This window comes from Patagioenas fasciata, chromosome 9, assembly GCF_037038585.1.
Source record: "Patagioenas fasciata isolate bPatFas1 chromosome 9, bPatFas1.hap1, whole genome shotgun sequence".
In the NCBI taxonomy this organism is placed as follows: domain Eukaryota; kingdom Metazoa; phylum Chordata; class Aves; order Columbiformes; family Columbidae; genus Patagioenas; species Patagioenas fasciata.
The window spans coordinates 1,408,951-1,431,949 of NC_092528.1; the positions used below are offsets into that span (position 1 = coordinate 1,408,951).

The 22,999-nt window shown below is 49.3% G+C and overlaps 1 pseudogene; it reads left to right on the top strand.

The window, feature by feature from the left end:
* The first annotated feature begins 15,546 nt into the window (after window positions 1–15,546).
* LOC136105089 (olfactory receptor 14J1-like) lies at window positions 15,547–16,729 on the top strand (annotated as a pseudogene).
* Window positions 16,730–22,999: the final 6,270 nt, after the last annotated feature.

The window sequence follows — 22,999 nt, forward strand, 5'->3', positions numbered from 1 at the left end:
CAAGGGCTCTCTTCAAACCTCAAGATATTCTGCGATTCAATGAATCTTTCCCTTGAAGAGGATTTTGAAGACAGAATAGGCAGAGGAAAAACAAAAAGAATAAGAGACAGAAAAGGAGTTCTAAAGGTGTCAACATAAATACAACGGTTCCTCAGAAGAGTGTTTTTACCCTCAAATTACTAGTAGAGAATATATTTGATAAATTTGATAAAACAATCATACTGTTTTCTGATAGGGTCCTGGACCAAACAGTGATGGATGGTTATGGTATTATGAGGTCAATTGTGTCTCAGACACTCATAATCCAGACAGAAGCGTGTGGCTGTGAAGGGGCAGTGAGGTCAGTTCTGTCTCTGGAGGTGACAGCCCCGCAGCAGGGACATGGCTGGGAAAGAACCTCTGCCTAAGTGCCCAGAGTCCCTACCCAGGAAGAGGCCTTGGAGACGGGTTGTCATGTCCATCCCACCTGAGAACATGACGGGACAGCAGCAGGGACATGGTCGTGTCTGTCAGAGAAACTGAAAGAACAGCAGCAGTCCTGGGATTTATAAGATCATGGTGAGGTTACTTGTCTTCTGTCAGGTAAAAGACCACAAGAAGCCTAATGGGTTGGGTTCCCTGCATGAAGGGCAGTTCCTGAGGTGGCTGAGTATTCCTTTGTAGTGGGAAAAAGCAGAAGAGGGAAAAAAATATCACATAGGACAGTTTGGAAAGTGAGGACTGGATATCAGAGGAAGAAATGTCAGTGGAAGGGCAGTGCTGTGGTGCAAGAGGTCACCCAGAGGGAGCTGGATCAGCCCATGGTTTGTGTTCCAAGAGCAGCCAGTGAGGGTGCAGACACATCAGTGAAGGTGCAGAAATGCTGGGGTGAGAGCAGGTGGGGAAGCGAGATGGGTGTCTGCAGCCTGCAGGGAAAGAGGGGCAGGGGTAGGACCGTGTAGAACAGCCTGTGGTGGAGATGGCAAAGGGCGCTGGCAAGGCTGGAAGGGACCCACAGAACCCAGGTCTCTGTCCCCTTGGCCGTGGCAGTTGTCTCTGCCACTGAGGCCCAGGAGAAGCCATGTTGTCCTCATGGCACTGGGGCCTCGCTGCCTCCTTGCAGCCCCATGGGGAAGCTGGAAGTTGTTGTCCCAGTGTTGTCCTTCCCTGGGCCTTGCACACCCACATCCCACGGACCCAGGAAGAGCCCTGAGCCGTGTGTGAGGGACAGGATCCCCCTTCCCATTGCCTACAGGTCATGGCTTCTCCTTTCTGCTTCAGAAAGGAAACCAAGGGGTTTCTCAGCATCAGAGCTGAAGAAAAGACTGAAAGGAGACCTCATGGTGGCTACACCTTTCTCACAAGGGGAGAAGGAAGGGAAGGTACTGATCTCTTCTCTGTGGTGACCAATGACAGAACCCAAGGGAATGGAAGAAGGGTGTGCCAGGGGAAGTTCAGGTTGGACATGAGGAAAAGGTTCTTCACCCAGAGGTGCTGCACACTGAACAGGCTCCCAGGGAGGTGTCACGGCCCCAACCTGACAGTGTTCAAGAAGAGACTGGACAATGTCCTCAGACACACGGGGTGACCTGTGGGGTGTCCTGTGCAGGGACAGGAGTTGGACTCCATGAACCTGTGGGTCCTTCCAACTCAAGACATTCTATGATTCTATGAAATACAAGGTCAAAAGTCCATGTTTTCATTGTTCAGATGAGATGTAACCATACACATCATGTGCATGTCCAATGTGTGCACATGGTGAGATGAACCCAAGGGAGCACAAATGAACCTTGGGGTGCCATAAAGGTCAGTGGGACAGAGATGATGTTCAGGAGTCTCTTCCAACCTGCGCTATTGTAGGATTCCATGAATCTTTTCCTTGGAGAAATCTATCAAGAGAGATATATAATGCCCCAGAGTAAATACAGCAGGTCCTCTGAGGAACGTTTCTGCACTCAAACCCTTGATAGGAAATCTATTGGATACATTTGATGAAAGCAGCTCAGTTTGATCTGCTCACACACTGGACCACAAGGAGGGTGATGGCTGGTACGATGCCATGTGGTCACTTGTGTCTCAGGAACTCATAGTCCAGTAGGAAGCCAATGGCTGTGGAGGGGACTGTGAGGTCACTTCTGCCTCTGCAGTGGATAGACCAACAGCAGGAACATGGCTGGGAAAGGACTGTGAGGTCACTCATACCAGACGAGCAATCGGACCCAGTCAGCATGGCTTTGTGAAAGGCAGGTCCTGCTTGACCAGCCTGATCTCCTTCTATGACAAGGTGACTGGCTGAGCAGATGAGGGAAAGTCTGTCGTGGGGAGTGAATCCGCCACACAGGCTGTGGGTGTTGTGTCCTTAGGCTGCAGTAAAGCCTTTGATACCGTATCCCACAACATCTCCTGGAGAAGCTGCAGCTCATGGCCTGAATGGTGCATCTGTGATGGATAAAGAACTGGCTGGAAGGCCTTTTGTCCGCTGGAGCCATTTGTTCCCTTCCTGTTCGCATGGGCATCCCATGAATGCATCACTGCTCTCCTCCAGTGTAGACAGGCACAAGGCCTTCTCCACCTATACCTCTCACCAGTGCCACTGGTTTCTCCAGCAACCTCATCCTTGACTGTGGGATGTCCAGAACAGCCCTCCCCAGACAGTTTGACAAAGCCTTTTTTTTGCACCATCCCCACATCCCTGCTCAATCCCCTCATCCACAGCTTAAGGACCAGAAAGTTTGGATGCAAGTGGGGCATTGAGAAAAATGGTCAGGAAAGCTTTGAAGTGCACAGGGAGCCCATCAACATGTTGGCCTGCTGCTCTCTTCTGAACAGGCCCAGAAGACCTGGGCAGCATTTGCTGTGTCCCAGAAATTTGCCTGGAAGGTTGGGATATGGAGAAAAGGTTTGGTCTGGGAAGGGACAGACAGGTGCTGGTGGAACTGGCTGGTGTGACCGTGAGACATCTCTCCAACACCTCAGAAAAGTCCTGGCTCTCAGGGAGGTTGCATGGTCCTCTGAGAAAGAAAATATCAAAAATGAGTTATCATAGAATCAGAGAATAATTGTGGTTGGAAGGGACCCTTAAGATCATCAAGTCCAACCCTAACCTAATCTGGCACTAAAACATATCCCTAAGTGCATCATTTATATGTCTTTTAAACACCTTCAGTGATGGTGACTCCACAAACTCACTGGGCAGTCTGTTCTGTTGCTTCTAAACCCTTTCCCCAAATAATTTTTTCCTAATATCCAATCTAAACCTCCCCGTGTGCAGCTTGAGGCCATTTCCTCTTGTCTTATCACTTGCTACTTGGGAGAAGAGACCAACACCCACCATGATCAAACCTCCTTTCAGGCAGTTGTGGACAGTGACAAGGTCTCCCCTCAGCCTCCTTTACTCAAGGCTGAACACCCCCAGCTCCCTCCACCGCTCCTCATAAGACTGGTGCTCCAGACCCTTCACCAGCCTTGTCACCCTCCTGTGAACTGTCTCCAGCACCTCAATGTCTTCCTTGCCATGAGGGGCCTAAAACTGACCCCAGGATTCAAGGTGCATCCTCACCAGTGCCCACTACAAAGGGATGATCACTTCTCTAGTCCTGCTAAAGCTCGGATTGGATCAAGGCTTGAACACCTTGGTGTAACCCAGTTGGTGACAGGTTGGACTGCAGACTCCTGAGGTCCCTTCAACCTCAGTTCTCTTATGATCCCATGGTGATGTTGGGCTCTGTTTCTAACTGGTCAGAGCAGACGATGATGGGGCAGGATCCACCTGTGCTGTAGGTGACCATCTAAACCAACATCTCAGCCAGGGAACCAGCCAACACCTCAGTGTGACTTGCTCTGGGCAAAGTGTGAGGAGTCCAGGGCAAGGAAGGTTCAGAGAGCATGGGGCGCTATGCAAGACACAAAATGATCTTGGCTTCTTGCTTGTAAACTCATTGTATGTCAGCTAATGTCAATGAAAATTAAAATAAGAAGAACTGAAGACAAAGATGCAAAGCAAAGGAAGGTGTCAACATACTTCTCATTTATTTATTTATTTATTTATTTATTTATTTATTTATTTGAGAGTCTTTCTAGGAGGGGTACATTTCTTTGAAAGAGTTTTCCAGAACTGGGCATGGATTTAGGACACAAATGTCTTCAGCTCCAGGGACACAAACACCTGGTGCCAATGCAGGTGCCCCAGGAACCCCTACCCAGGCTCCACCTGCATTACAAGGTGCTCTGGTCTCCCCAGGTCCTGTGCGACAGATGCCAATTCCAGGCAGGCACCTCAGGTACATTGGGGCCCCTAAAACAGCACTGGCTGTTTATGGTGGGACAACTGATGACTGATGTCTGCCTTGAAAGGTGCATGTCTTTGTTGTTCTTTTTTGGTTTTCAATGGTTTTTTTGGGGGTTGGTTTGTTTGTGTGGGTTCGGTTTTTTTTTTCTGGTTTTTTTTTTTTTTTTATGTTTTTTGTGTTTGCTTTTTGTGTGTGTTTTTTTGGTGTGATTTTTGGTTTTGGTTTTGGATTTTTTTACATATTAAAACAAACAAAGAAAAAAAAAAGCCAAAATCTGAATTAATGGGAAGTGTACTAAGAGCAGAAGAGATATCGGTCTTCCCCTGTACTTCTATTACCAACACTCTATTATTTCATCTCCCTCGTCATTCTGGAGTTCCCACCTCTCCTGATTCAATGTCCCTGTCAAAGGACAACTTTCCAGCACTGTCTGGACATTTGCCCTTCCCTGTGCTCTCAGGTTTCTCCTCCACTTGCTCTTTGGTCATTCAGTTCCTCTCAACTGTCTGGTTTCCGCTTTGAGCTTCAGGGAGTTACGAACTTGCCCCATTCTTTAGAGCTCTAATTAACATGGTAGACAACATGTTCATTGTGTTTATTTCTATCCTCTCCTATCTCTCTGTGTAAACCAGTTCTTGTGTGGATGTCCCTTGTGGGTGGTGGACCTCATCAGATCCAGCTTACACACACAGCTGAGGAAAGTGTTTTACTGTTTGTTAAACTGTGCAGTGTTTGCACAGGAGAGCAGGTGGAGCTGGTGCACAGGAGCTGCAGCATCTCCTGCAGAGCTCAGTGGAGAAGTCTGATGTGAGGAAAAGTGATGAAAGTCTCTGGTGGCCAATGAGGGAACCGGCAGACTGGGGGTGGGGGGTGAGGAGCGAGGTTGTCCATAGTGTCCAGCCTCAAGGGACTGTTCTCCTGCCTGTGCAGATGTCTTCAGGAGACCCCCTGGATCAATGTCCATTGTAGAATGCTGCTGTCACTTCTTCTATACACTGAAAAATGACAGAAAATACCCTGGAAAGAAAAAACCCTCCTCTATGAAATCTTTGAAATCTTCATCAGCAAGTGTCCCATTGAAACCTCTCCAGTTAGTTCTACAAGTCTTGAAGATTGGAATGAAATTACTGAAAGAAACACAGCTCGTTAGGGCTTTCTGTGTTTTAATGAGCCCCATGGTGTATTTGGTGCTGAGTCCATGAACCTCAGATACCAAGCACAGACTGAAGAATCTGCTCAAGAAGTCCAAGTCAGAGAAAACTCCAAAGTACCTTGAAGCATTAATGGGCCCCACCGAGGGCTGTTACTGACAAAGCTTCCCCAGGGACTCGTATAGAGCAGATAATTGGAGGCTGTGATTGCTTCAGGCAAAGGCAAAGTGCAGCAGCTCTGATGCTGAGAAAACCCTTGGTTTGTTTGATGAAGGACAATGGCCAAGCCTTGAGCCCCTGCCCCTAGGAAGGGAGATCCTGTCCCTCACATGTGGCTCAGGGCTCTTGGTGGGGATGTGGGGAGTGCGATGCCCAGTGCAGGACAATGGTGTGACACTCCCTGGGGGTGCAAGAAGGCAATGGGTGCCATGGCCATGACAACCATGTGTCTCCTCTTAGGCCTCGCTGTCAGGGACATCAGCCACAGCCAAGGGAACAAAGACCATGGCTCTTGCAGGGACATCCAGCCTTGCCAGCACCCTCGGCCATGTCCACCACAGTCCATCCTGCACTGTCCCAGGCCTGTGGCTGTTTCCGCATAGGCTGCAGACATCCCATGCACTTCCCCACCTTGTTGTCACCCCAGTGTGTCCCCACCTCTGCTGCTGTCTCTCCATCCTCACCAGCTGTTTCTCGAAACACAAAGCCATGGCTGATCCAGGGTTCCTCTGAATGATTTTCAAGAGATTTTGAGCTACTGCTGTTCTTCCCTGTCGATGTTTTACCTCAACCAGAAACTAAGACCACAGCAGCTGCTCATATAGTCCCCCAACCTATGAAGTGCAATACGGAAGAGAACTGAAGAGAAGAGAGAAATCCATGGGTTCAGAAAAAGCATTTTAATAAGACAATAAAAATAGTGTTTTGGAATATACTACTAACATGCTAATACTACTATGTATATAATAAAATTAAATTAAAATACTAAATGAAATACAAACAAATCAAACTAAATTAAACTAAGAAAATAACTCAGTGCATTCCCTCATGTAACTCCAGTGACACGGAACAGCCAGTCCTGGAGAAGGGAGCACCTTGGTCCCAAACAACCAATCCCAGCAAGACAGAGCAATAAGTCCCAAGGGCCAATTGCAAAATGGCAGAACAGCAAAAGGCTGAACTCCCTCAAAACTCTCAACAGAACAGAACTTCCACACAAAACTAACCAAAGTAGCTGGAAGACCTGAACTAATGGAAGTACCTATCCAGCTCCAGCTTTATACTGAGCATGACACTAATTGTAGGTGTGAGAATATAAGGGGAGATTGGCAAGGAGGAGATTTGTAAATACACTTAAGTGACTGTACCTGGGTGTAGAAAAACACAAATCACACTGATATTTGTTTAGCCTTGTGTGCTTGCTTCACAAGTGGAGCCTGTGTCTTTAGAGAACATAGACTTGTGAAATCTTAAAGACATCTTCTCAAACATCCTTGAAATTCCTGCTCTATCGCAGGTAAATATGAAAGCCGTGTGGTAAACTGTGCATGCATGAATCCCTGATGTACAGGTGAAACCAGCAGGTCCTGGGATCCAGCCAGAACTGAGCTCTGCAGCACTTGTGCTCTTGCTTGTGTCACCTCTGCCCAGGTGCTTAGGTGCTTTTTTGGGGATCCCCCAGTTAGTGAGGTAAAGAAAATAATTTACACTTTGCATTTCATCTGCGGTTTGTGGTTGTTCCTGTGACCTGCCTGTGTCAGCTCACACATTCGGCATGTTCAGCACCACCAGAAACAGCCATGCCATGATTTGCAAAAAGGTCAGGGACTGGGGTGGCCGTGCTGCTGACTCCCTGTGTTCAGGGATGGCCCAGTACTGAACACTGGGCCCCTGTGACCACTTTCCTGGATCAAGTGGCTCCACCAGAGACATGGTCAGAGATTGATAATGGGGCAGTGGTTACCCCCCAGACAACTGAAACATCTCTGCGTGTGTTGCCATGGGAAGCAGCACTGGCTTCTTCTCACAAGTCAGCCAGCAGATGGGTTTGGTAATTATTTACCCATCTTAGAGCTCCTGATCGTGAAGCTGTCACATTACAACATATCAAAGGTTGTGTGCAAAAGTTTTGTCACTGTATGCTGAACCTGTCAAATCAGTGTCATTCCTCAGAACCTGGTGTGCGAAGCAAAAAGGTATTAATGTGATGTGGCAGATGGGGATGGCTCATGCATTGCTTTTAGGATCCAGTCTGGACAGAGTAGCAGTAATGAGTGTCAAAACGCAGTTTTTGAGAGGATTGCCTGCCTCACTCAAACCCTTGACTACAGCAGCAGTGACAACTGCTACAGGTATGGGAGGTGCTCTAGTAAATTCCTTGGGGGAAATTTTGGCTGTAATTTTGGGACCCTCTGTTTGGGTGGTAAATCAAGGAAAGGCAGCAAAACAAAATGGAATTACTGCATGGGTTACGAGGACACAGATGTAGAATGATCTTGTACAAGCTGGTATCCCACAGTCAGAAATAGATGGGATCAGAACATCAGAAAAGTTTTGCTGATGGCAAAAGTTAATGCTTATGCAAAAAAGCCAACTGTGCCTGGCCCCATCACCTGCACTGTGCCCACCCCACCTGTCAGCTCAATACCAGACCAGTTTGCCTTTACCTGGCAACAAAAGCAATGTACTGTCCAAGTATTGCCTCAGGGATACACAGAATCTGAGAACGTCTTGCTTTGGAAGGACCCACAGGGATCATGCAGTCCAACTCCTGTCCCTGCAAAGGACACCCCACAGGTCACCCCGTGTGTCTGAGGATGTTGTCCAGTCTCTTCTTGAACACTGTCAGGTTGGGGCCGTGACAGCTCCCTGGGAGCCTGTTCAGTGTCCGGCACCTCTGGGTGAAGAACCTTTTCCTCACGTCCAGCCTGACCATGCCCTGGCACATCTTTCTGCCATTCCATTGGGTTCTGTCATGACATCCCCAACTCTTTAAGCAGTCTCGGGTGAATCCCATCAGACTTCATCGACTTGCAGGGTTCCAGCTGGAGTGGCAGACCCAGTACAATTCCGGATCGTTTTGGAGTTTACCGTTCTCACAACTGTGGTTTTCCAGTCCAGGGTGGTGTGGGCCCACAAGACCATCATCAGTGTTGAAGACCAAGGTGAAGAAAGCACTAAACATCTCAGCTTTGCCTATGTTCCTGTTAATAAGGTGACCATGCTCATCAAGTAATGAGCCAAAGTTATTTCTAGTTTATTTCTAGTTTGCTTTTATTCATATATTTAAAAAGCTCTTTTGATTGCCCTTCACAGTATTGAACAGCTTCAATTCTAATGGAGCTTTGGCAGCATGAATTTCCTCCTACAATAGCGAGCAGCATCTCTGCAGTCCCCCCATGTTGCCTGACAAACACAGTCCCTCCATTTGCCACCAAATGATAGCAGCTAATGTTGCACTCTGGTCAGGTACCATTTCTGTTTGCCATTATATTGATGATCATGGCAGTGTCACAATAAGAAACTGAAGTAGCTGGCAAATCCTGAAATTTCATTTACAGGACCAAGACCGGGCAACTAATCCAATGAAAACACAGGGCCCTAGTGCTACTGCACTATTTTTAGGAATAGTTTGGCATGGACAGCTTAGAGAAATACCAAACAGTCCGGCAGTTTTCCGTACCAGCCACAGTAACACAATTGCATGCCTTTGGGGGATTTTTAGGGCATTGCAAAACTTTCATCCCTTTCATTTTTCTGTGGAGGTGGATTCCCCTTGTGAAGGGTTAATAGAAGAGCACAATAAAGTTGATACATTTAAGTCACAAAACAACAGGGAAGTAAATAATATGGCCTCTGCCAAGCTGCATGCTCAAGATCTAAACGTGCATATAGATTGTGGACATCAATCGGCTTATACTTCACGTGCACGGAACGTGGCTCACAATCAAAGCCCTTTGCTATTTTAGACTTGTAAAACATGCGCAGATCTTTGTGCTACTTGTACTCGGGTACATTTAAGGGCATTATGTAGGCCATGGGAAAAGATAAAACACGGTCAGTGGGCCTTGCATACCTGTCAGGTTGATTTTAACGGCCCCCTAACGCATCTAGGGGGTGGCAATATGCACACACTGCTGTGGATACAGTGTCAGGACTAATTACATGGGAGGGCGACAGTCACGGACTCCACACAATCCAATGTGAATTCAAGCAAAGCCGTTTATTGTTACAATTCTCTTTGAGTATCTTTTTGACCTGTCCACGTGCCATCCACGCATCTAAAGGCTGCTTGTAATTGGTCAGTAGCTACTGTTCACGTGCCGCAAACTAACAAATAATTGTATTTTACAAATCTGCACGAGCTCTAGTGCTAAGCAAAAAGTATCTACTAAATTGCTGACTTGCTGACTCTTTTTCACGTGCTCAAGGCTGCACAAAGTCACTTAAGGCATGGAGGCTGCTCAACTCTTGCTCTCTTGCTCGATACAAAGGCCTCAGATGCCTATTCACTGCAGTTCCACACAATGTCCATTAACTTCAAGGAAATCCCTCAAATCTCCCACGATTTCGATCAATATATCAGCAAGAAGAGGAGGGCCAAGGAGAATCTCCATCCCCTGGTGAATACAGTAGGAAACATAGTGACAGAAAATGAGGGAAAGCCTGAGGTGCTAAATGCCTTCTTTGTCTTTGTTCTGTCTTTAACAGTTAGAACAGTTGTGCTCCAGGTCCCCATCCCCCTGAGCCAGAAGACAGGGATGGGGAGCAGAATGAAACCCAAATCATCCAAAGAGAAATGGTTGGTGACCTGCTACACCACTTGGACACCCATGAGTCTATGGGGCCAGATGGGATACACCCAAGGGTGCTGAGGGAGCTGGTGGAGGTGATCACCGAGCCACTTTCCATTATCTACCAGCAATCCTGGCTAAGTGGGGAGGTCCCGGTTGACTGGATGTTGGCCATGATGACACCCATCTACAAGAAGAGCTGGAAGGATGACCTGGTGAACTACAGACCCGTCAGTCTGCCCTTGGTGCTGGGCAAGGTTATGGAGTAGATGATCTTGAGTGATATCACAGGATTCATATAAGAGAACCATATGATCAGGCCCAGTCAACATGGGTTTATGAAAGGCAGGTCCTGTTTGACCAACCTGATCCCCTTCTATGACAAAGTGATCAACAAGATAAGAGAAAGGCTGTGGATGCTGTGTCCTTAGACTTCAGCAAGGCCTTCGACACCCTATCGCACAGCATCTCCTGGAGAAGTTGCAGCTCATTGCCTGGATGGGTGTATCTACAATGGGTAAAGAAGTGGCTGGAGCTGTGGTGGATGGAACCAAATCCATTTAGGGACCGGTGATGAGTGGTGTCCCCAGGGCTCAGAATTAGGCCATTTCTATTTAATCTCTTTATCCATGATCTGGATGAGGAGATCAAGTGCACCCTCAATAAGTTTGCAGATGACACCAAATTGGGTGGGAGTGTTCATTTGCTGGCAGGTAGGAAGGCTCTACAGAGGGATCTGGACTGGCTGGATCAGTGGGCTGAGGCCAATTTTATGAGATTCAACAAGGACAGGTGCTGGGTTCTGCACTTGCATCATAACAACCCCATGAACGCTACAGGATCATGGAAGAGTGGTTGGAAAGCTACTTGGTGGAAAAAGATCTGGGCGTGTCGATGGGCAGTGGCTGAACATGAGCCAGTGTGTGCCCAGGTGACCAAAAAAGCCACCAGCGTCCTGCCTTGTATCAGGAATAGTGTGACCAGCAGGACCAGGGAAGAGATCGCCCCCTGTACAGGGCACTGGTGAGGCCGAACCTTGAATCCTGGGTTCAGTTTTGGGCCCTTCACTATAAGAAAGACCATGAGGAGCTGGAGTGAATTCAGAGAAGGGATCAGAGCTGGTGAAGGGTCTGGGGCGCAAGTCTGATGAGGAGCGGCTGAGGGAGCTGAAGCAGTTTAGCCTGGACAAAAGAAGGCTGAGGGGAGACCTTCTCACTCTGCACAGCTCTCTGAAAGCAAATTGTAGCATAGAGGTTCTTGGTTTCTTCTCCCATGTATCAAGTGATATGATGAGATAAAATGGCCTTAAGTTGTGCCGGGGAAGGTTCAGGTCGGACATTAGGAAACATTTCTTCATGGGAAGGGTTGTGAGGCAGTGGAACAGGCTGCCCAGGGCCGTGGTGGAGTCACCACCCCTGGAGGGGTTTAAAAGACTTTAAGATGAGCTTCTCAGGGACATGGTTTAATGCTAGAGTTGGGTTATGGTTGGACTCGAAGATCTTGAGGGTATCTTCCATGAAAAATGATTCTATGATTCGATGTTTCTAATACAAGTTCCCATGTGTGCAAAAGTTTCCTTCATAGAAGAGAAAGAGTGACTGGTAGAGAAAAACATAAAGCTGAAACTGAATGTCAAGAGAGTGAGCAAACCCTGCTGTCCCCAAGGTCAGAGGGAAACAGGGCTGGGAAGTGCAGACCTGGCAGTGGTGTCTCTGCTGCCCCAGAGGGCCTTGATGGACATGAAGGTGATCGCCTGACTGACAAGGTGCTCCTGACAGGCCCACTGTGAAAAGTGTTGGTCCGTTCCTCAGCTGTATCATCAAGGGGGGTGAGTGAAGGCTGGTGGAGAGAAAAAACAGAACTTTCAATGTGTAGACACATACGTGGAGACTCCAGTGCAGTGTGCTTCCTATTTATGGACCGCGTTACGTCTACTGGATAGAGAAATGATGGACATGCCACACTCCTGTGGTGGCAACCAGTTTGTTTCACAAAGACACCGAATCTGTCTGCAGTGCTGTCTGGGGTGTTGGTCACACATCAGTGTGAACGGGGATGGCTGCCCCGTACAGGACCATCACTGTCCCTGCCCAATGCATGAGGGGTGTGCGAGAGCCTTGGCACCTCACGTAACACTGCAGGTCTGTTACTGGCAATAGAAGGAACAACTTCCCTGAGTGTGATCAGACAATGTGGGGATGTTCATGACACCGCTGCCATTACAGTCAAAGGAGCTGGAGTCAACCCAGCTGATGGAAAAGACAGAGAGAAACTTAGCTCTCTTTGTGGTTGCAGACTCCATTCATCAACTAAATCCCTGCATAGGCTGCCCAAACATAAGAAATATAGATTCTCTCATCCTAAAAGTGTCTATCTGATGTCAGTTCTATTGGCCAAAGTGATTCCCCATTGACCTACAAGAAGTTGCCCCCAGATGCGGCCTCTCCTCTTGGCATCGCTCCACTCAGCTTGCAGCCAGCTCCGTGTATTGTGCATCACCTCTGGCACTTCACATGTCACCTCGTCTTTGCATCTCAGCACATCAGTCTTGGCCTCTGCCTCCATTCATTAGCACGGGACCTGAGACAAGGAGCTCACAAGTCAGTGTCTATTGCGTGTGCACCTGAACTGAGGCCAGAGGAATCCATCTCCTGTGGGTTTGTGTTGTGCGTGGGGGTAGCTGAGGACTACAGACATGGAATGGGGGTAGAATTTCTTCCCTCCCCTCAGAAAAGGCAAATTAGATCATTTCGTGCCCCTGTCTGGTCGTCATGTCCAAAGACGGGAAGTAAAAAGCTGATTCCTGGACCATAATATTTTTCAAATGAGAGAAATGACTCTGCAGGAAAAAAGTGTCTCTCCTCAGCTGAGACAAGGAAATCAGTGCTGACTTGAGCCTGTTTCACAGCAGGTTCCCCTAGAGCTCCAGGGACACCACAAGGGAGCCCAGAGAGGACAGAGAAAGGGACATCATGGGCTGCTCCTCTGTTGCTAAGCTGGGACCAAGGGAGTTCCTGGCAAGCGGCAGCGCTGCAGAGAGACAGCTCTGCCCAGGAGCAGCTCCTCTGCACAGCGCAGCAGGGCTGAGGGCTCTGCCTGCAGCACCGAGGGCACAGGAGCCAGGCAGAGAGAGGGGAAAGGCAATGTAGGGTTGTAGGTTGCTGAGGGCTCACTGAGAGACAAATCTTCTCAGTCCTAACATGGTAAGTCTTTGGCTGTAGGAGAATGCTGCTGCATGTCCTGGTGGTATCTCCTCAAGTTGGCACATCCCACAGTATTACAGGATCTGCCAGGTCTCCCACACAGTATTTCTCATGTAGAGGAGAAGAACATGGTCCAGAGCAGGGCTTCCCTGCTGCACCATCAATGGGAAAGGGCATGACGGCAACTTCTCCTGAAGATGACTGCAAGGGGGAGCACCCAGGGATTCCCAGGGCTGTCCTGCAGAGCAGGATGCATGCCCCCGAGGGCTGTGCCGGGGCAGGGACTCTGCCGTGTGCCACGGTCAGCACTCAGCCTGCCCCGGGAGATCCCAACAACAAGGAGGGGAGAAGATATCAGTGGAAGGAGCAAACCCTATCAGGGCAGAAAAGATGCTTCTGCTGTAGAGAGAGTGTTGTGTGGTTCAGGGCTGTTCACAGCTCCAGATCACCCCCAGGATTTTTCCAAGGGGATGCCTCAAGGACAAGATCAATGCAAGGATTACCAGACAGATAAGGAGCTTTCCTGAGCCTGTCTTTTCAGTTTCCTCTCCCAAGGGGTTGGGGGTGCAGGAAAGGATAAAATGAAAATGAGCTCTCATGATTAAACAAGTCACTGAGACTCTTGAACTGCAACTCTGAGTGATCAGCACATCTGCCAGAAGGCTCATAACATCCCTTCACTGCCCCTCTGCCTGTGCACAGCACCTACATCACCTTTGCTGGACCCGTCAGCCTAGTCTGACCTGTCCTGTTTTCCAACCTGCAAACAGGAAGATGCCCCCAGGCAGTGCCCTGTGAATAGGCAGGATCTGTAGGGCCAGGGGGAGGGCACAGAGGGTGGGATGGGGTCTGTGAGCACTGACAGGGAAGAGACATGGACAGGGAAACACCTCCCAGGGGGAGAATCTCCAGGCAGCAGGGAAATGATCAGAAATGGGAGGAAACTGAACCCAGAATTGTTATGGGTGGGAGAACAGAGAAAAGTCCCTGTGATCCCCTGCAGTGCAGATCCCTCCTGTGAGCAGCCCCCTGGCCTCCTCTCCCACCCAGCAAAGCCTCTGCCCTCAGGGCCGGGGGCTCCAAGGCATGAAGCAGCTCCTGTGCAGCCAGAGCTCCAGTTCCTCTGCAGAGCACAGGGGCTGAGAGCAGCTGCCCGGCAATGTTTGTGTCTGGGAGGTGGCTGCGCAGCTGGGGAAGGGTGACGCTGTCTGAGTGCCCGGCTGCCTCTGCCCTGGCCTCTCTCACACCCACCCTCACCGCATTGTCCTTCTTGCTCCCCTGCTCTGGGTCACTGCTGTTGGGATCTTGTTCTTGCTGTCAGGCTCTCTGGGGATGGGAGTTTCAGCTGCAGAGTCACAGCCTGATCTTGTGGGTCCTTTCCTGCAGGTGTGTCCATGGGAACACGTGTCCCAGCTTTGCTCTGACATGTGGGGTGTGGGCAATGCAGTCTGTGGGGCTGGGGAATGAACTGAGTCTCCTTGAATCAAATGCCATCATTAGGACCCTTGGCTGTCTCACTAAGGTTTCCTTCCAAGCTGTGAGCTTCCATCCAGGATGCAAACCTGTCCTACAGCATCTGTGTGTTATCTGAATCGCCATGTAGAAGCACAGAGATGAAGCATCAGAGAAAATGCTGTTTGCTTTGTGAAAAGAAGTCGTGCGTGTCCTGGGCTAAATGTGGGGTGCTGAGACCTTAGGAAAGGGTGAGGCATGTCATGCTCTGAGGTGGGTCCTTCTATTCTTAGCAGTGCCTGGTGGCTTTTCAGGGTAACATGGGAGTGTGATCAGGCTCCATCTCAGAAAGGTGCCAGCCCAGGGTAGCTGGAGCCAGACAGAGGGACAGAGCAGCTGCCCTCACTCTGCACTGACCCACAGGCATCCTCACAGGACTTGCTCTAATTTCCCGGAGTGCAGCAGAAATGCTGAGGGTTTCTGACGCCCAACAATACTCTGCAGTGAATATGTGGGGAGATGTAAAGAATCCTGGAACTCTTAAACTGCCTTCACCATCTCTGTTCCTTATCACTGGAAAGCAAGTGCTGACAGCCCTTCTGTATTAGCAGAACCAGGACAGTCCCCACTGTTCCCGTGGCCCCATTTCTGCAGAGCTGGGCTGAATTATTGAGAGCCCATGGGCAGAGTCCCTGCTCTCGGTTGCACATTTTCCAGCGCCAAGCAGGGTTCCAGCCACAGTGCTGGAGAAAGTTCTCCTACAAAAAGAAAAGGGTATCTGTGTGTGACAGGGGAGGGTCTAGGGGAGTTGGTTTTATTTTTTGGAGAACTCTCCCCTGGCTTTTCACTGCGTTTTTTTTTCTCATGACAGCGCCCCAATGCTCAGGAAAAGCAAATGTCCAACAGCAGCTCCATCACCCAGTTCCTCCTCCTGCCGTTCACAGACACACGGGAGCTGCAGCTCTTGCACTTCTGGCTCTTCCTGGGCATCTACCTGGCTGCCCTCCTGGGCAACGGCCTCATTATCACCACCATAGCCTGGGACCAGCACCTCCCCACCCCCATGTACTTCTTCCTGCTCAACCTCGCCCTCCTTGACCTGGGCTCCATCTCCACCACTCTCCCCAAGTCCTTGGCCAATTCCCTTTGGGACACCAGCGCTATTTCCTACATAGGATGTGCTGCCCAGCTCTTTTTTTTCTTGTTCTGTGCTACTGCAGAATATTCACTTCTAGCCATCATGTCCTACGACCGCTACGTTGCCATCTGCAAACCCCTGCACTACGGGACCCTCCTGGGCAGCAGAGCTTGTGTCCACATGGCAGCAGCTGCCTGGGCCACTGGGTTTCTCAATGCTCTGCTGCACACGGCCAATACATTTTCACTGCCACTGTGCAAGGGCAATACCCTGGGCCAGTTCTTCTGTGAAATCCCCCACATCCTCAAGCTCTCCTGCTCACACCTCAGGGAATCTGGCCTTATTGTCTTTAGTGCCTGTTTAGTTTTCATGTGTTTTGTGTTCATTGTGGTGTCCTATGTGCAGATCTTCAGGGCCATGCTGAGGATCCCCTCTGAGCAGGGACGGCACAAAGCCTTTTCCACCTGCCTCCCTCACCTGGCCGTGGTCTCCCTGTTTGTCAGCACTGCCACGTTTGCCAACCTGAAGCCCCACTCCATCTCTTCTCCATCCCTGGACCTGGTGGTGTCTGTTCTGTACTCGGTGGTGCCTCCAGCAGTGAACCCCCTCATCTACTAGCATGAGGAACACGGAGCTCAAGGATGCCCTGAGGAAACTGATGACTGGATTATTTCCTTATAGCTATAAACTGCCCATCATCTTCTGTTTAACAGTTATAGTGTAAATTGTTGTAGGTCCAGCCTGTCTTCTGTATTTTTTGTTGCTGCTTATGGCTTTTCACATATGGTAATATTGTCATCCCCTTTCCAATTCACTGTCTTCTTTGCTTACTGAGGGGCTGTGTGAATGAGAAGTTGTGCTCTATGGGTGTTTCAACAAATTAAAAGGCCTTGCAGCATCTATTTTTTCCTGAGATCCTTTCCCCAGGGCCTGTTTGGAGCTGCAGGGACAGTTCCTGCGGTGGGTGGAGAGGAAAAGAGTCCATCATGGCAGCACTGCCAGGGAGCAGCAGCGCTTGTTCTTCCAGAGCTGTTCTGGTTCCACTCCCACACTCTCCTTCTCATCCCTTGTGTTGGTGCAAGGCCTGAGTGCTCTGGCAGCTTGGTCCCCGTCCTGCTGTGTGTCAGTGCTGTGAGCGCAGGCAGGGACAGGCAATGGGCACTGCTGTGACAGAGCTGGCCTCACAACAGCCTTTCCGGATAGAAAGGTGATCTCCTATGGGCAGGGCTTCAAGGTTTAGGTCTTCTTACAAAGGTTCTCTCAAGAACATGCCCAAGAAAGTGACCCGCATATGAAACACCACTGTTCAGCTGAACAGTGTGTGTGTGCAGGGCTGGCACACAGCAGTGTCCTCTCACAGCCAGGTCTCCTGCCAGAGACCTGCAGGACCAGCAGAGCAGGGGCTGGGCTGTGCCCCTGTGCACTGGACACACCACAGCATCTGCCCCAGGGCATCGTCATGGTCTGGCCCCGCACTACCAGCCCTGGCCTCTCTCCCCAGCTCACAGACATTGCTCTTCCCTCCATGGATGGACACTGAATGAGTAGGTCAGAAATCCATGTCTGCATTGTAGAGATGAGATGTGAGCATGCACATCATGTACGAGAGGTGAGATGAATCCAGGTGAACACTAACGACAGCAGCTCTTCCTGGGGGTTCCATGAAGGCCTGTGGCACAGACAGTGTCTCAAGGTCACTTCACATTGGGAGTAACAGCCCAGGGGAAACAACCCACTGGGATCTTCTTCCTTGAACTGATTTCCCCGTGTCCATTCCTCATGATGTAGGACACCTCAGATGAGTGCAGAGCAGGAGGCACAGCACAGGGCTGAGGTTTCTCCCATCCCTTTGGTGTGGCAACAGGAGGCCAGAAAGAAACTGAGACTACGACCTCTATGTGCAAAAGGGTCAGACTCTGTCTGTGAGCATCCCTGGGTGCAGAAGGAGTCCTGAGACCAACTCAGATATGGATGCCTGTTGGAACCGTGGCATTTCTGTGTGTGATTCCAGGAACAAACCTCAGTGGCCCAGTGAGATTCATCTCAGCTGCTGGGACAGGCTAATTTCAAGTGCTCTGTCGCCCTTGCCCATGATTCTGGATTGTGCTACCGAGATTGACAGCAGAATCAGAGAAGTTCTGAGGTCCTCAGGAAAGGAAGATGTCAAATCCATCTGTCCCTGGAAAGGGGATAGACCATGTCTTCCTGCACCAGTTTACAGGAACCTGAAGGACAAGGAAGGGATTGCTGAACAGAAATGAGCGGAAAACCCAATGAGTCCCAAAAAATGCTCTGGACCCATTCCAGAGCTTGAGACCCCCAGGAAAGAGCTCAGTGACAGTGCAGCCCATCCAGCTGCATCTGTGTCCCTCACTGAGCAGCACAACCAGTGTGCAGTTACCCCATGGTTCTGCAGCCAACCTGCTCTGCAGAGCATCAGTGCCGGTTTTGGGCCCTGTGGGGAGAACAGGATGGGACCAGGAGCACCAGAGCAGATCAGAGGAGGGATGGGGGAGATCACACAGGAGCTGACCTGGGCTGGAAATTGCCTTGGAGAGAAAAATGCTGGTGTTCACCTGCCCCAGATTATACCCAGAGTTTAGGGTGCAGGGCCAGAAGTTCTTGCTGTCCTGGTGCTTCACCAGGCTTGGGAAGTAGCTGGAGAAGGATTGGTGTCCCCCACTTGCCATCTCTTAGTGCATCATCCCTCATGAAGGGTGGCATGGAAAGCAAGTCTGAGACCCTGTGTCAGGACTTGCACTGAAGAAAGTATTCACCCAGAAGCCACATCATTTTGCTCTGGTACTTCAGTCCTGGTGCTCATCACATGTCCTTAAGACAAACTTATGCACCCCTCTTATCAACCTTACCCCAAAAGCCACCCCTAGACACGGCTCCTGAGCTGGGGCCGAGCTGGAGAACTGTGGTTCAGCTGTGACCAGAGGAAGGACAAGGCCTGTCCTGGGTCCTCCAAAGGGCTGGCAGCCTCTGTGATCTCCACCAGAAAAGGCAGCATGCAGGAAACTGTACAACATCCCCATGCCCATTGGAGGCCCTTAGGAAGTGTTCCTCTCTCCAAATATCTAGTCCAACTTGTTGCTGCATGAACAACGAGGAGAAACTGCCCCAGGACCCTCATTCCAGACCCCATCTCTTCCAACCCATACAGGCAGTGCTCTCCCCCTTGGCACTGAGGTGGTTCCAGGGACTCAAGACACACCTGTAGGAGGAGATGTTGGGTAGGGATATGGTGTCCTTCAGTGCTCCTCATGGTACCTCCTGCTGGGCTTCGTGCCACTGGTCACCACCCTCTGAGCCTGGATGTTCAGCCAGTTCTCAGTGGTGCTAAATATGAATATGCCCATGAGCACATTGGGCTGCACTGGGAGGAGCGTGGCCACCCAGACAAGGGCAGTTATTGCCCATCTTGACTCAGCACTGATGTGGTCACATCTGGAGCGGTGTGTCCCAGTGTGAGGTTCCCCATTCTGGAGGAACGGGGAGGAGCTGCCATGTGGCCAGAGAAAGTCTGGGTCACATGTGGAGATGCTGAGAGACCCAAACTTCTTCAGCCTGGTGAAGAGGAGGCTGAGGAAATGTGCTGTTTTTACTGAAACTGAGTTAATATTATTCATGCATTTTCCTTCACATCCAGTACAGTCTTTTGTTTAGATTTACTATGAGAATAGTGAGATAATGCTGTTTCTTCCCTGGGATAGAGTTCATTTTTCATTTTAGCAGCTTCACAGTGTTTGGCATTTGCTATGAAAGGAATGTCAGAACTCACTGATATCTTGGTTGTTGTCAGGGAAACCAAGGACTTCTTTGGCCATCCAGCTGCAGATGCAGATTGGCAGGAGGGGACACAGACAGGACAGCACCTGGATTGACATGCAGGCTTAACGATTAAATATCATCTATGATTAGCGTCATGCTCAGTCTAAAGCTGGAGCCGGCTTTTAGGGCTTGTTACATCCGTTACTCTGGGTTTTCCAGCTGGTTTGGTTGTTCCATTCACAAGTTTCATTCTGTCAGGAGTTCGATGTCAGTTCGGCCTTTTGCGGTTCTACCATTCTGCAGTTGGCCTTTGGGCCTTTCTGTCTGTTGCCCTTCTGCTCTCTCTTGCTGGGATGGGCTGCTCAGGACCAAGGTGCTCCCTTCTGCAGGACTGGCTGTTCCGTGTGACTGGAGTTACACGGGGGATAGCACTGAGTATATTTTCTTAATTTAATTTATCTATTTCTATTTAATTTTCCTTGACTATTGTCAGTGAAACCAAGGGGTTCTCTGCTGTCCAGCTGCAGGATCAAATTGGTAGGAGGGGGCACAGATAGAACAGCACCTTGACTGACATCCAGGTCAATCAACAAGCTATTCTCTACCATTAGCGTCATTCTCGGTATAAAGCTGGAGATGCCTTTTCCAGCCAGTTAGTTTTGGTTTTCTGGCTACTTTGGTTGGCTCTGTTCAGAAGTTCCATTCTATTGGGAGTCCAGTGTTATTTCATTTTTTTGATGTTTTGCTGTTTTTCAGTTGGCCTTGGGCCTCCCTGCCTTTTTCACTTCTAATTTCTGTTGCTGGGACCAGCTCTTCAGGACCAGGGTGCTCTCTTCTTTTGGGCTGTCTGTTCAGCACAACTGGAGTTATGTAGGGGATTGTACTGAATATCATATATTTTACTTTATGTATAGCTTAGTATGTATATTTTAGTATATTAGTAGTAGTAGTGCATTATTTTTATTGTCTTATTCTTTTTATTTTATAAACCCACAAGTTTCTCCCTTCCCTTTCAGTTCTCTCCCTTGTCCCACCTGGGGACTGCGAGCAGGATGTGAGCAGCTGTCATGGTCTTAGTTGGTGGTTGTGGTAAAATCATGAAAAGAAAGGGCAGTAGTAGCTTCAGAAATCTTGAAAATCACTTTCTAAGATGATGGCAATTTCTTTTTTTTTTTTTTTTTTTTTTGTTGGTAGAGGGAACAGCATGAGAAAGGAAAAGCGTCAGAAACTGCAGCTCTGGATGTCCAGAGTGGACAGCAGGATGAAGAAATGTCATTCTGAGTACAGTGCTGTGGTCATTCAGAAGGACTCTGGATCAGCAATGACTTTGTGATTCCAGGAACAGCTGGTGAGGATGGAGAGATAGCAGCACAGGTGGGGACACACTGGGGTGACAACAAGGTGGGGAAGCGCATGGGGTGTCTACAGCCTGTAGGGAAACAGCCACAGGCCTGGGACAGTGTAGGATGGACTGTGGTGGACATGGCCAAGGACACTGGCAAGGCTGAAGGTCCCTGAAAGAGCCAAGGTCTTTGTCCCCTTGGCTATGGCTGATGTCCCTGACAGCGAGGCCTAAGAGGAGACACATGGTTGTCATGGCCATGGCACCCATTGCCTCCTTGCACCCCCAGGGAGTGTCACACCATTGTCCTGCACTGGGCATCACACTCCCCACATCCCCAGGAAGAGCCCTGAGCCACACGTGAGGGATAGGATCTCCCTTCCTAGGGGCAGGGGCTCAAGGCTTGGCCATTGTCCTTCATCAAACAAACCAAGGGTTTTCTCAGCACCAGAGCTGCTGCACTTTGCCTTTGCCTGATGCAATCACTGTCTCCAATTCTCTGCACTAACGAGTCCCCGGGGAGCCTTTGTCAGTAACAGCCCTCAGTGGGACCCATTAATGCTTCAAGGTACTTTGGAGTTTTCTCTGACTTGGACTTCTTGAGCAGATTCTTCAGTCCGTGCTTGGTATCTGAGGTTCATGGACTCAGCACCAAATACACCATGGAGCTCATTAAAACACAGAAAACCCTAAGGAGCAATGCTTCTTTCTGTAATCTCATTCAAATCTGTAAGACTTGTAGAATTACCTGGAGAGGTTTCAATGGGACACTTGCTGATGAAGATTTCAAAGAAGATTTCATGAAGGAGGGTTTTTTCTTTCAAGGGTGTTTTCTGTCATTTTTCATTGTATAGAAGAAGTGACAGCAGCATTCTACACTGGACATTGATCCAGAGGGTCTCCTGAAGACATCTGCACAGGCAGGAGAACAGTCCCTTGAGGCTGGACACTGTATGGACACCCTCGCTCCTCACCCTCCACCCCCAGTCTGCCGGTTCCCTCATTGGCCACCAGAGACTTTCATCACTTTTCCTCACATCAGACTTCTCCACTGAGCTCTGCAGGAGATGCTGCAGCTCCTGTGCACCAGCTCCTCCTGCTCTCCTGTGCAAACACTGCACAGTTTAATAAACAGTAAAACACTTTCCTCAGCTGTGTGTGCAAGCTGGATCTGATGAGGTCCACCATCCACAAGGCACATCCACACAAGAACTACTTTTAGACAGAGAGATAGGAAAGGATAGATATAAACACAATTAACTTGCTGTGTACCATGTTGATTAGACCTCTGAAGCCTGGGGTAATTTGTAACTGCCTGAGGCTCAAAGCAGAAACCAGACAGTGGAGAGGCAACTGAATGACCAAAGAGCAAGTGGAGGAGGAAACCTGAGAGCACTGGGAAGGGCGAACATCCAGACAGACTGTTGGAAAGATGTCCTTTGACATGGACATTTAGTCAGGAGAGGTGGAAACTCCTAAATGACAAGGGAGATGAAATAATAGCGTGTTGGTAATAGAAGTACAGGGGAAGACCGATATTTCTTCTCCTGCCTTTAGTACACGGCCTGGTGATTCACTTTTTGTCCTTTTATTTTTTTAGTTAATATGTTAAACAAACCACCACCAAGCCCACACAAACAAACAAAAAACACCCTCAAAAACAAACAAACAAAAAACAAACAAACAAACAAAAAACACAACAAAAATATAAACACGTCCACGTTTCCAACAGACATCAGTCATTAGTTGTCTCACCATAAACAGCCAGTGCCATTTTAGGGGACCCATTTTATCCGAGGTGCTGGCCTGGGATTGGCATCTATCACAGAGGACCTGGGGAGACCAGAGCACCTTGCAATGCAGTGGAAGTTAGGC